The sequence below is a fragment of the Perissodus microlepis genome, chromosome 14 (genome assembly GCF_051167445.1).
Source record: "Perissodus microlepis isolate ML-2025 ecotype Zambia chromosome 14, ASM5116744v1, whole genome shotgun sequence".
Lineage (NCBI taxonomy): Eukaryota > Metazoa > Chordata > Actinopteri > Cichliformes > Cichlidae > Perissodus > Perissodus microlepis.
In genome coordinates, this window is record NC_140474.1 from 22606465 (window position 1) to 22618503 (window position 12039).

At 39.6% G+C, this 12039-nt stretch overlaps 1 protein-coding gene across 4 annotated transcripts in view; it reads left to right on the forward strand.

Moving 5' to 3' along the window:
* b3gat1a (beta-1,3-glucuronyltransferase 1 (glucuronosyltransferase P) a) overlaps positions 1–12039 on the forward strand; it is a 99409-nt gene that overhangs the window by 66857 nt on the left and 20513 nt on the right. For 3 of the 4 annotated variants that reach the window (XM_084951031.1, XM_084951033.1, XM_084951035.1), the window contains exon 3: positions 8755–8920. The exons of the other annotated variant lie outside the window; for it this stretch is intronic. The gene's annotated coding sequence lies outside the window, so the exon portion shown is untranslated. The remainder of the gene's footprint in view (positions 1–8754; positions 8921–12039) is intronic. 4 annotated transcript variants of the gene reach the window in all.

Below are 12039 nucleotides of genomic sequence, written 5' to 3' on the forward strand. Positions count from 1 at the left end.
TGGGCATGTCATTTTCAAGCAGGAAGCTCAGAAAGCCCTTTGGGTAGGAACAGGTTAAAGCTCTTATTTACCACATTTACAAGTTACAGCTTCTCTATTATCACATGAGTATAATTTAAGAGTTCAGATTGTTGCTATACACTATGTCCTGCATCTCCCTGTGCCCACACATGATTTTAATTAGGTTGAGAAAAACGGACAGGAAAGATTTGCACAAGCCTCAGCACACCTTGCTCTTTAAAGCACCAGATTGTTCTTGACTACTCCAACAGGGCATCCACTAATTGGTTTCCATTTAGTATATTTTACAGTTCCTCTCTTTGAGTCAGAATAGATGATTTGAGTCCATGGATTGAATTAGAGCTGATACAAAGTACACTAAGTGCTAGTTTATGATGTATTTTCTTAGTGCCATCTCTCTGCAAGAATTTAAGTCTAGAAAAATGTGAATAAGAGCCGTAAAGCAGCAGTGACAGTATTATTTAAACATGCAAATATAAATATATATTGGACAACAATGATATAAGACATAGATTTTTAATTCTCTTGTAGATTTGTTGCTGTGTTTGAGATCGTTGTCCTTTGAGCTGTTGGACAAATGGGCTCACGTTTCACTCTAGAATGCTTTGGTATACCGAGAAGTGCGTGGCTGACTCAATGATTGCAAGGTGCCAAGATCCTGTGCCTACAAAACAAGCTCAATGGTCATCCATAAACCACCGTGCCTCACAGCTGGCATAATGTAGTTCGATTTTGTTTTTTGTTTTTTACAGGCTTACGAAATCTTTCTTTTGCTCGGGATCATTAAAATCTTAAAATTCATTCCAAAAATACCTGAAAACCAAAAAAGATCATCATTTCAATCCCAAGAGGAAACAGAAACCCAATGTTACAGCTAGTGTCTAAAAAAGAACTGCCAAAAACCTTTGTAACTTTATAAGCTGTCAGTTTGCATAAAATATTATCAACAAATACAAACCTGGTGATGTTCTATACAAGATTATATAATAAAGGAAATATCAGAGAAAGACAGATCATCTCCTCCTGGCAAAATGTCCTTCAAAAGCAATTAAGCGTGTTTGAATCTATGCCCATGCATAAAAATTAATATTTAATGGCAGCTCAAAGCAACGCTGTTTTTTATGGCTATGACAGTAACATCAATATTGATCTACTGCAGCGGCATGTCTTCGAAGATTCCTCAGATTTTCCTGAAAACTCCTCTGAGCATTGCCAAATTGGTTAGAGGCCAATGAATTCATAAAGGAAAGCGAGCAGTTGGACATATTAGGGCACGCTGTCTCCAGAGAGCCTGACTTCCCCACTGCCTCAAGAGTAAATGAAAATGATGCTACAGCAAAGCAAGCAAACAGAGGAGGGTGTTATTATTGGTTTTCAAAAATGGCATATGATCAGGGGTTAAAGGAGAATGTAACAACCCAAAACAGAGTCCCGAGACACGCAGACCAGATGATCCTGTCTACACACACCCTTTACCCACCTCATGCCTGTGCTGTGTTCGTGGTTCAGATGTGAAGATGTTTTTGGCACTTCTGCACCCAAGTTAACACTACAGAAATTAAATGAGCATAATCTGAGCAATTTTTTAAAAGGTAATTTCAAATTCAGCGTTTCAAACAGCTCAGCAGACATGACACACAAACTCATCTCTGTTCTCCTTCTTAGAGGTCAACACAGAGTCTGAGATGGGGAATGATGTAAGAAAGAGAGAACGTGAGAGGAAGCTGAGAGATTGATTTTGAAGGTAAAGACTGCTCAGCAAGTGTGATTTGATAAACTAGAAATGTACATTAGGGCTGGGTATCGTCACTGATTTCTAGAATCGATTCGATTCCGATTCACAAGGTCCCAAATCAAATCGTGGATTGAATCGATTCGATTCGATTTGGGGAAATTTTGCCTCAGACAGTCAGAAATATTATAATTCAGATCATGCATCAGTACATTTCCATATTTTTATATCTATAAAAAGAAAGTTGACACTTGCGAGACTTTATCAAAGGTGTGAGCCTCACAGCAGATGCCTTTGTGTCAAAGTAACTGAGGATAAAACAGAAAAACATGAAGGTGATTTTCCTGGCCTGGGATTTTATAAAAATATTCTGCAGTAGATCAAAAATGAAAGAAAACCATTAATCAACATATGAACATTACCTGATGCTGCTGAAGTGAAGCAGAGCAAAGTTACAGAGGTTTTAGAGACAAAGCTGAGCGTTTTGCAATTTTGCATAATTTTAAAAAGTTTACATTTTTTCAGAAGCCTATTGAACAGCAGAAATTAGGTTTTCTTTTCGGAAGTAAGTAAAAGGAAAAAAACAGTGGCCGACAGTGCTGTAAACAACGGTAGACTTGTGCGTAACAAGCAAGCGAATGATGCAGAAAACAGAGATTTTTAGACGGGAAACTGTTCTTGAAGTATACTGAGAAAGAGAGAGAGCTGTGCATGAAGTGTGATTTTATCGTGGTCGAAGCAAAACAGCAAAAGTAAGAGGGAATTCATGACGATGTTTATGTGAAGCTCAGTTTGGATCTTCTTTTGCTGCTGGTTCGGTCAATAATGTTTGGAGAGAGATAAAACCCGCAGCTTCAGAATCAGCGCAAAAAGGGCGTAAACACAAAGCGCGGACCCGCCGACGGATCAGAATCAGCAAGCTGTCGGCTTTCAGCCCCGACCGTGTCCGTGCCGCTGGGTGATAAAGGCGACATCTCACTGATTCTGATCCGTCGGCGGGTCCGCGCTTTGTGTTTACGTCTTTGTGCACAATCCGTGTACCTGCTCTCATTTACTGTTTTAGCTGTTTGGTGGTTGTTGAAATTTAGTGAGTTTAACCTGAGATTCTGCCGTTTCGGGCAAAATAAATTTATATTAAAAAATCGATTCACGATTTTAATGAATCGATATCACGTTATCCAAGCTAGAACCGATTTTAATCGATAATCAAAACCCACCCCTAATGTACATGTCATGTTTGGGTTTTTTTAAATCAGGTATTTGGATCTGTACATAATGTTTTTTGAAAGCAAATTAAATGATAATAATTCAATTTGTATCCGGAGTTTATATTAGATACTTCAAAGTGGGTAGTTTGAAGTGTTGTGGTTCAATTTACGGTGATAAACTATGTTAGAAGGGTGCAGGGCAGAACTCTGGTATCGCTGCTAGATTAGGTCCTGGGTAGCATCAGAGACATAACAGGAGGACACGGCACTTGATTCTGCAAAAATAAACATAAGTTGCACAACAAAGATAAAAAATATACATTTTAGATAGTCACATACAACATGGCAACGATTGTGCCACTTTGAGCTTATCAGCCAGAGCTGAGGGGCTCCTAACCCTGAACTGTCAGGCTGTCCATCAGTATATGTCAGAGCCAAGAAGCGCTTTACATGTCATATGAAAACCAAGTTTTCACAGGGCTCTGTGCAGTCCTTGACATACTTGACATCCTCGTTTTAGAGAGAAGGGGCGTCATGTTTATGGCTTTAAAGCTTCAAAACTTTCTTTTTCACATGATGTTGAAATGTGATCAGTAAAATAATCAAATCCATTCCAAAACTGCCTGATAACCAAAACAAAGCAGTGTCCTTGTTTACAGAATGTCATAAAGTCTTTTACATAGGATTCACGATCTTTGTAGTCTTGCATTGACTACATAGATATACTGTATACAGTGTTATGCAGTACAGTCTGCACTTTATTGGTTCCTGTTTAGTTTTTTATGAAGCATTAAACAGCATTAAAACTTGTCACCTTGTAAGCTGTTAGTTTGCAAAAAAATATTAACATGTACTAACCTGGTGAAGCACCTTGAAGGCGACTGCTGTTGGGACTGAATTGAATTGACGTGCTATACAAGACTCCGTAAGAAACAAAGTATCAGAGATAGACAGATCACCTACTTCTGGCATAATGCCCTTCAAAAGCAATTAAGTCTGTTTGAATCAATGCCCACACATAAAAATTAATATTTAATTTAATAGCACCTCAAGGCAATGCTGTTTTTTGTGGCTATGACAGTAACATCAATATTGATCTACTACAGCGGCATGTCTTCGAGATTCCCTAGATATCCTTGAAAACTGTTCTGGGCTTTACCAAGTTGGTCAGAGACCAATGAATTCATAAAGGAAAGCGAGCAGTTGGACATACTAGGACACACTGTCTCCAGAGAGCCTCTTTTCCCCACCGCCTGGAGAGTACATCAACACGATGCTACAGCGAAGCAAGCAAACAGAGAAGGGTGTTATTATTGGTCTTCGAGAAATAGGATATGTTCAAGGCCAAGGGAGCTCAGAATTCAGAGGCAGACTGATTACAAACTTGGAAACATGCCCCTGCTTCATCTTTGAAGATGGGATTTTATAAATCTAAGACACAGAGCAAGGAGGGAGAAGTGTGAGCAAGTAGTGGCAAGATAGGTGATAGACTATCGGCATAAACATACAGAACATACATATGCAAATAAAAATAAGTAAGGAAGCTACATTATTCTGGAACTTCACTAAAGTAGCTTTGCATTATTCACAATTCAGGGTTATTGCCTTTTTTTGTTAAAGGTTCTCTACAATCACTCTATTTCTACTGACATCCCTTATCTGGCTTGTGGCTTTTTAAGAAACTTAAGAGTTCCTGTTCAGATTATCTACAATAAGTTTTAGGAGGCAGAGATCCCTGTCCGATGTGTTTGTCCCATACACCGCACTATTACGGGAACACTGGTTTCATTAACATTTGAACAACAACGCTGACTGGGAGCCATTAATCACTACAGGAGTCTCAGTCATGGTGGCCTATTAATACTCCATTCTTTGCAACACAAACACTGCAAACAACATTATGCACACGAGTCCAAGTCTAAACACCGTGCAGCCGAAATAATAATAATCAAAAAACACTGAATAAAATATGTGAGATTAAGATTAACAGCAAGTGTTTGTATTACAAAAATCAAGTATGCACAACCACACTCCTCAGTAAGTAACTCACTATAAGTGTTTACATTATTATAAATGAAGTTTAATTATTTTTAATTAATTAAATTATTTGTAATAATGTGAGATAAATTACCCATTAGTTTTAAAGTCAATGAGCATTAAACACATTTAAAATGGCAAAACATTTGAGGATGGGTTTGGGTTTTTTTGGACACACGTGAGTCCTTTACAGAATAATCTGCTGTTTCACCTCCTTGTTCCACCTTTTGGGGCTAATGTTGTTAGTTCAACAATCAGTACAGCAATTTTCACACATGGCATTGTTGCTGTAATTCTTTATTAATCAGTGGCAGGTGTTCCCTTCACAGCTGGTTAACTCGAGCTGATGTGAAAGGCTGTCAGGCTTCATTGTCTGCCATTGGCTGTTCCAGTCAGCGGCATGGAGCTGACTTTCTGTATTCTTGCTCCATCACATAGTTACACCGAAGCTAACCGGCCACCTGCATGCTTTTGGGCTACAGAGGCCTCATTATGGCCCCCATTTACGCAGTTACAGTATCTGTTGGGGTTGCCTGTTTGTTGCTGTTGTCTTGTCTGTTGTCCGGACATGAAAGACACTTTAAAATAGAATATGTGAGAGATGTAACACTTGTTTATACGTGCATTAGGGTTGTGTATTATCCAGATGAACAATATGATCACACAATTTTGACAAGAGGGTCGATATTTGTGCTCAGTCTAATTATAATAGTCTGACTTAAACTGGTGGATCAGTCAACATGATGGCATACATTAATGAATAGTTTAAGAGTAACAACTGTATGGGTGTATGATGCTTGTGCTGGTTGCACTGGCTGTGTGTTAATATGGTGTGCTAGTATCACATATCGCATAGATAACTCCTGATTAAAACAGTGGTACAGCAAAACATATCCAATGACATGCACTCAACAACCACTTCAACTCCTTTTTGATGCAAATACCTAATCAGCTAATTACATGGCAGCAATCCAATGCATTTAGCCATGTAGACATGGGCTGGTCTGAGTATTTCAGAAACTGCTGATCCGCTGGGATTTTTCCACACAACCAACCCTGGGGTTTACAGAGAATGGTCCAAAAACGAGAAATTGTCCAGTGAGTGGCAGAGGGAAAGTGTGCTGAGCAAAAAATGTCTTATTGATATCAGAGGTCAGAGGAGAATGGCTAGACTGCTTCAATCTTGATAGGAAGGGAGCAGTAATTCAAATAACCGCTTGTTACAACCAGAGTATCTCTGAATTCACAACAACCTTGAAGCAGATGGGCAGCACCAGTAGAAGACCACACTGGCGCCGCTCCTATCAGCTAAGAACAGGAAAACGAGGCTATAATTTATACAGGCTCACCAAATTTTGACAATAGGGAATTAGAAAAACATTTTCTCCTGTGACATCTAGATTGTAGGGTCAAAATTTGACATAAACACCATAAATGCATGGATCCAGTCTGCACCAACTAAGTGCAATGTTGTGGTGATGTAATGTTGTGGGGGATATTTACTCTGCACCCTTTAGGACCTTAAAACCAATTGAGTGTCATTTAAATGCCACAGCCTACTGCTGCTGCTGACCATGTCTATTCCTTTATGACCACAGTGTACTCATCTTCTGATGGCTGCTTTCAGCAGGATGAAATGTTATGTCAGAAAGTTCGTATAATCTCAAACTATTTTTTTAAAACATCACAAATGAGTTCAATTCAATTCAATTTTATTTATATAGTGCCAAATCACAACAATGATCGCCTCAAGGCGCTTTATATTGTACAGTAGATCATACAATAATAGATACAGAGAAAAACCCAACAATCATATGACCCCCTATGAACAAGCTCTTTGGCGAAAGTGGGAAGGAAAAACTCCCTTTTAACAGGAAGAAACCTCCAGCAGAACCAGGCTCAGGGAGGGGCGGCCATCTGCTGCGAGTTCACTGTACTCAAATGGCCTACACAATCAACAGATCTCAGTCCAATAGAGCACCCAATGGACCCAAAAGTGGGTCCAATTTGGTATCAGGAAGTCATAACTAATAAAGTGGCCCATGATTGTATGCTGCTAAAGTCCAACCAACAACCATAGCATCTGTGCTACACTGCAAGACTTTAAAATTGAAATATGTGCAATAAAACCCCGTCATCTGCAAGACTTTTCTCTTGGCGGTGTATTATAAGTGGACACAACCAACTTACCAACTGCTCATGTGGATCAAAAGCAAAGCAAAATCATCCAGAAAAACAAATTCACCACTTTCAGCCTTAAGGGGTTCTGTATTTAGCACTGCTCAAAATGTAACTTGATCATTTCAAGTTAAACATTTCTTGCCTGTGGCTCAAATCAGCTCAAATGTGTAAACAACTCTGCGGCAAAAAAGAAATCAAGGTTTTTAATGAATGCCATTATATCGCTAAACACCCATTTTCAGTACTGCATGTTCTATACACAATCGCATTATTAGTTTGAGCTCCCTTCAGCAGACAGCGTATGCCAGCGTATTTTTGTTTTTCCAAACCTCACTTTTCAAAATGTTAAACTCTGAGAAAACACAACGGCCCGCGGAATGGTCGGAGATTCTGGCAGGTTGTTTTAACTCGACTGTGTTTCAATCTGTTTATAGCTTCATTGCAGTGAGGAAGGCGAGTGTGTTGTACAGAAATCACAACGACAACACTGTCATTGGGAGCTTGTACGCATGACGGTACCTGGCAGCAACTCTAAAGCTTTACTGGTGAAGCTGTTTATTTTGTCACAACAGTACTTGCTCGTTGCTGTCAGGAAACACAAATACTGCACAATCTGCACCAACGCATGAAGAACATATAGTCCTCTTTCCACACGATGATGTCAGCCCCCTCACCCCGTCAGATACATTTCAGTTTGAGAAACTTCACAAAACAAGGCTACCTGAAAATAGGTTGTTTCTGAAATGTTGTGCACATCAAGCACACACTCTTCTTTTCTGCTTTACTGGGTCACAGGTAATTTGCCTTTTCACAGAACAGTGTGGCTTCGTAAAATGATTCCGGCACTCCCGCTGCTCATTCCCCAAAACCTACATATTTTGCAGCTTATATGATTTTCTATCACAAAGCACTAAAAATACAGTCTTCAGCCATCAAGTTGTGGTGCTGATGCAGCACGCAGGCATCGCTGGCTGTGTGAAGCACAAGCCTCCATGGAGGCAGCGTTCCCTCAGATGTATTTGAATAAGACATGCCAGTTTATTTTTGTAACATTCCCCACCCCAGACTGTTGGCAGGCAATGGAGTTGTGACTAAACCATCTTCCAGTTTCCATATCAGGCGAAAATAAATAAAATACAGAGTCTGTGTCACTGCAATTTAGTTCGAAATGAATCGAGTAAATCACATACCAATATACAGAGCATTAAGCAGAACGCTGCATTGTGAAGCACAGCAGTGGTGTACCACCGGGGGATGGATTCGTGGACGATGCACATCCAAACTAGAGTTCGCTGTATTATACTGGCACACTTTCCCTCTGCAGCAATTTCAGCCCCGGCTCTTGGATGTTAAATTATGAATACATGTCACGAAGCAGAGTGCTCACTGAGGGTGTCTTTGGTAAAGCATTTCTGTAAGGCTTTTGACTCTTAGACTCTGTCCAAACTGCTTTAAACCTGGGTGACTGTCACTGAGTGTCACTGGTGTCAGTGGAAGAAGTATGGTGAAACCACAAAGAGGGAAGAAAATGTGGCATTGCTGTAGCATATTAAACAAAGTGATCTCGTCTTCCAGGTGTGCACTTGCTGTTTCCTGACTCTGTGAGTGGACAAGACAGAGGAAGAGGAACAGGAAAAGGAAATGGTCGGCTGATGTGTCATGGAGGATGTCAATGCTAGGTAGCCCGTCTAGTCTCCAGTGTGGCTTTCCCAGCCGCGCAATGATCCAGTTCTAACTGTGGGTGAGCTCACTTTTTTCATTTGTTACACACTGCTCAAAAAATTACAGGAGCACTTTTTAAATCTGAGTATAGCATCAAGCCAATTAAACGTCTGGGATACTGATCTAGTCAGATCTAGTCAAGTAGCAGAGAGGGTTGTTAATCGGTTTCAGCTTTTTTGGTGTTAATGACATTAACCCTGAAAACTATACATTTCACACCTGAGCCTCAACTCTCGCGGCCCAGTACCAAACGACTCAGGCCAATGACATTTTTTCCCTCCTTATCTTTTTGAACTGTTTTTTTACTAGTTTTGCATCTAGCTAACGTCAGTGTCCCTACTGCTAGCATGAGGCGATATCTGGACCCTAAAGAGGTTACACAGATAGTCCAACTCCTCCAAGACGGCACATCAATGTGTACCATCGCAAGAGGGTTTGCTGTCTCTTCTAGTAAGATCTCAAGAGAATGGAGGAGATTCCAGGAGACAGGCAGCTACTGGATAGTTACTGGATAGGGCTGTAGAAGGTCCATAAGCCATCAGTAAGACCAGTATCTGCTCCTGAGGGTTTGACATCCTCTAGTGGACCCTGTGCTCACTGCCCAGCACTGTGATTGACATTTGCCACGGAATACCAGAACCAGTTTGGTGGTGGTTCGGTGATCAGTCTGCGGAGGGACGCACAGACCTCCATAGCTTGGCTAAAGCACCCTGTGTGCCATTAGGTATCGGGATAAAACCCTTGGACCTATCGTCAAACCCTGCAGTGGTTCAGTGGTTCCTCCTGGGCACAACTAGTGGAAATAGTATGCAGGCAGCCCCTGGAGGATTAAGGAATTGATACCATTGACTGCCCCCCACAGTCGCCTGACCAGTACCAATAGAAGACCTCTGGGGCATTATGTTTCAGTCTTTTCCAATGCTCACAATCTGTGAGCATTGGAACCTCAGACTGTTCAGGAGCTCAGTCATGCCCTGGTCCAGATCTGGGACAAGATTCGTCATGATACCATCTGTGGTCTCAAATAAGGGCATGGCATTTGCAATGACATTTTGGCTAAATGGACTAGCCTGCTACAATATTTGTTTCTTTTTGATTCCCAGGGTGTCCTTGAATTCAGCCCACTGCAGGTTGAAAATGTTCATTTACATCAAGTCCTGTGAAATACTTTTGTTCCTAACACATTACCCAGACCATAACAGCATAGGTACCAGCACTGATGTATTTTTTTCCATTGATATCTGATGTGTTTTAAAAGTGTTCCTTTAAATTTTTTTTGAGCAGTGTAGTTGTATTAGCCATCAGACTCCTGGCAACAATATTTTTAAAGGCCTACCCAAATTTTTTGATCCTGGTCAATTTTCTAAAATAAGCACTATTTCTGAACCTGTAAAAAGAGATCATTAATGTTTTCTGTGGCTCTGGAGGAGCTTTGTTAAGTTGGAGAAAATCAGGCTGATGATGTTATACAGTACAATTAGGGACTGTGTTACAAAAGATGTGCTGTAAAAAAAAAAAGGAGGAAAAAAAAGAAATGATGGATAATTTCCAGGCAAAAATTGGCTCTAAGAAAAGATATTAAAGTCTGGGTCTAACGTTCGATCAGAGCCTCACACTTGAATTGAAGGTGAGCTGTGATGAATGTTGCTGTTGTCAACTTGTAACACTGCTCTACAATCACAGTTTTTGTGTAGTTCCAAAAATAGACGGGCCTTTGTTCCATGGAATGATTTGATAGCCATCATTGTAAATCCGACATAGACAGAGACACTAAAATTTTGGAGGGCATCTAAGCAAGGCCAAGAAATCCATTCGACTTAAACGTAAACAGTAGCAATAATGTTTGACTATTAGATGTCTTATACTGAGAAAGGATTTACATGATGAGTTTAATCACAAGCTTTTTCCTCTAGAGCAGAGATGTCAAACTCATTTTACATGGAGGGCTACTTACAGCCCATTTTGATTTTTTGTGGGCCAGACCAGTGAAACTCCCTTTTCTGTCAGTGTAGATAAATTTAACTACACATTTAATCAATGAGATTTTCATTTAAGAAAAAACTAGTGCAATCTTAACAATACGTCTCATTTCTTCTACATGATAAAGAAATGCTGTTGTAATGAACGTCAGAAATCTGTCTGCACAACTCTGTGGGCTTAAATTATACGAATTAAAGATGCAAAATTACAGAAATCTGTCATTTAATTACATTGGTGTTGTATGAGTGGCTATGGGGAAGGAACTGATGTGATACCAAGTAACCACAGGGCCAGTATTGCCAATGCTAACACTGATGCTTATAACATATAAAGGCAGCTGTAGGAGAGAGCAGTGTGTCATGATTTATGAGATGAGTCATCAATTTGCAATTAAATTTGTTTTAATGACCACTAAATTCCTGTGAGTTTACTTTTCACAATAACGAGTTAACTCATTAAAATGCAGCTTTCAGCTTTTCGTGTATTTTGAAACAGTTTTTTTTTTTTTTTCAGATCTGTAAATGTGGTTGACTGTTAAGGACTTTGGATCAGTTACTTTTGTTTAAATGTTCTATAGGATATAAATAAAACCGTAGTAACAGTCAACTTTAAAAGGCTCAGACATTTTTATAGACGATAGAAACATGTATCTAGTATCTAGATCCTAGTACCTAGTATCTATCTGATGCCAATACCAGTGTTGGTATCAATGTCATCGCTATTGAGCTTGATCCGCCTCCCTCTTCTTACTGTTCTTTCAGTATTTCTTAGTAATTTTCCTTTCTACTTAAAAAGAAATAAGTACATACAGATTATATCAGTAAGGAAGCTGATTAAATATTGACCGATAACTTATGGCAAAGGGATGGGATTAAATAAGTGTGTACTTCTTCTCACTCCTTTTCAATATGTAACTGAATCAGAACAGGTGAAGCAATATTGAAATGTATTTGGCTTTATTTTTATAGCATTTTTTCTTCTTTTCTTTGTTAAATGGACTTTGTATATTGTTTACATGATTGAAATAAATTAACAAACAAACATACAGACAGCTTTGCAGCGCACAATTCTTTACCTGGCTAAAGAGCATGAGTAGAGTCTGTGTCAAAAGCGTTTATACCTAAGGCTTGGCCATTAATAGTGTATTTATTTACAAAG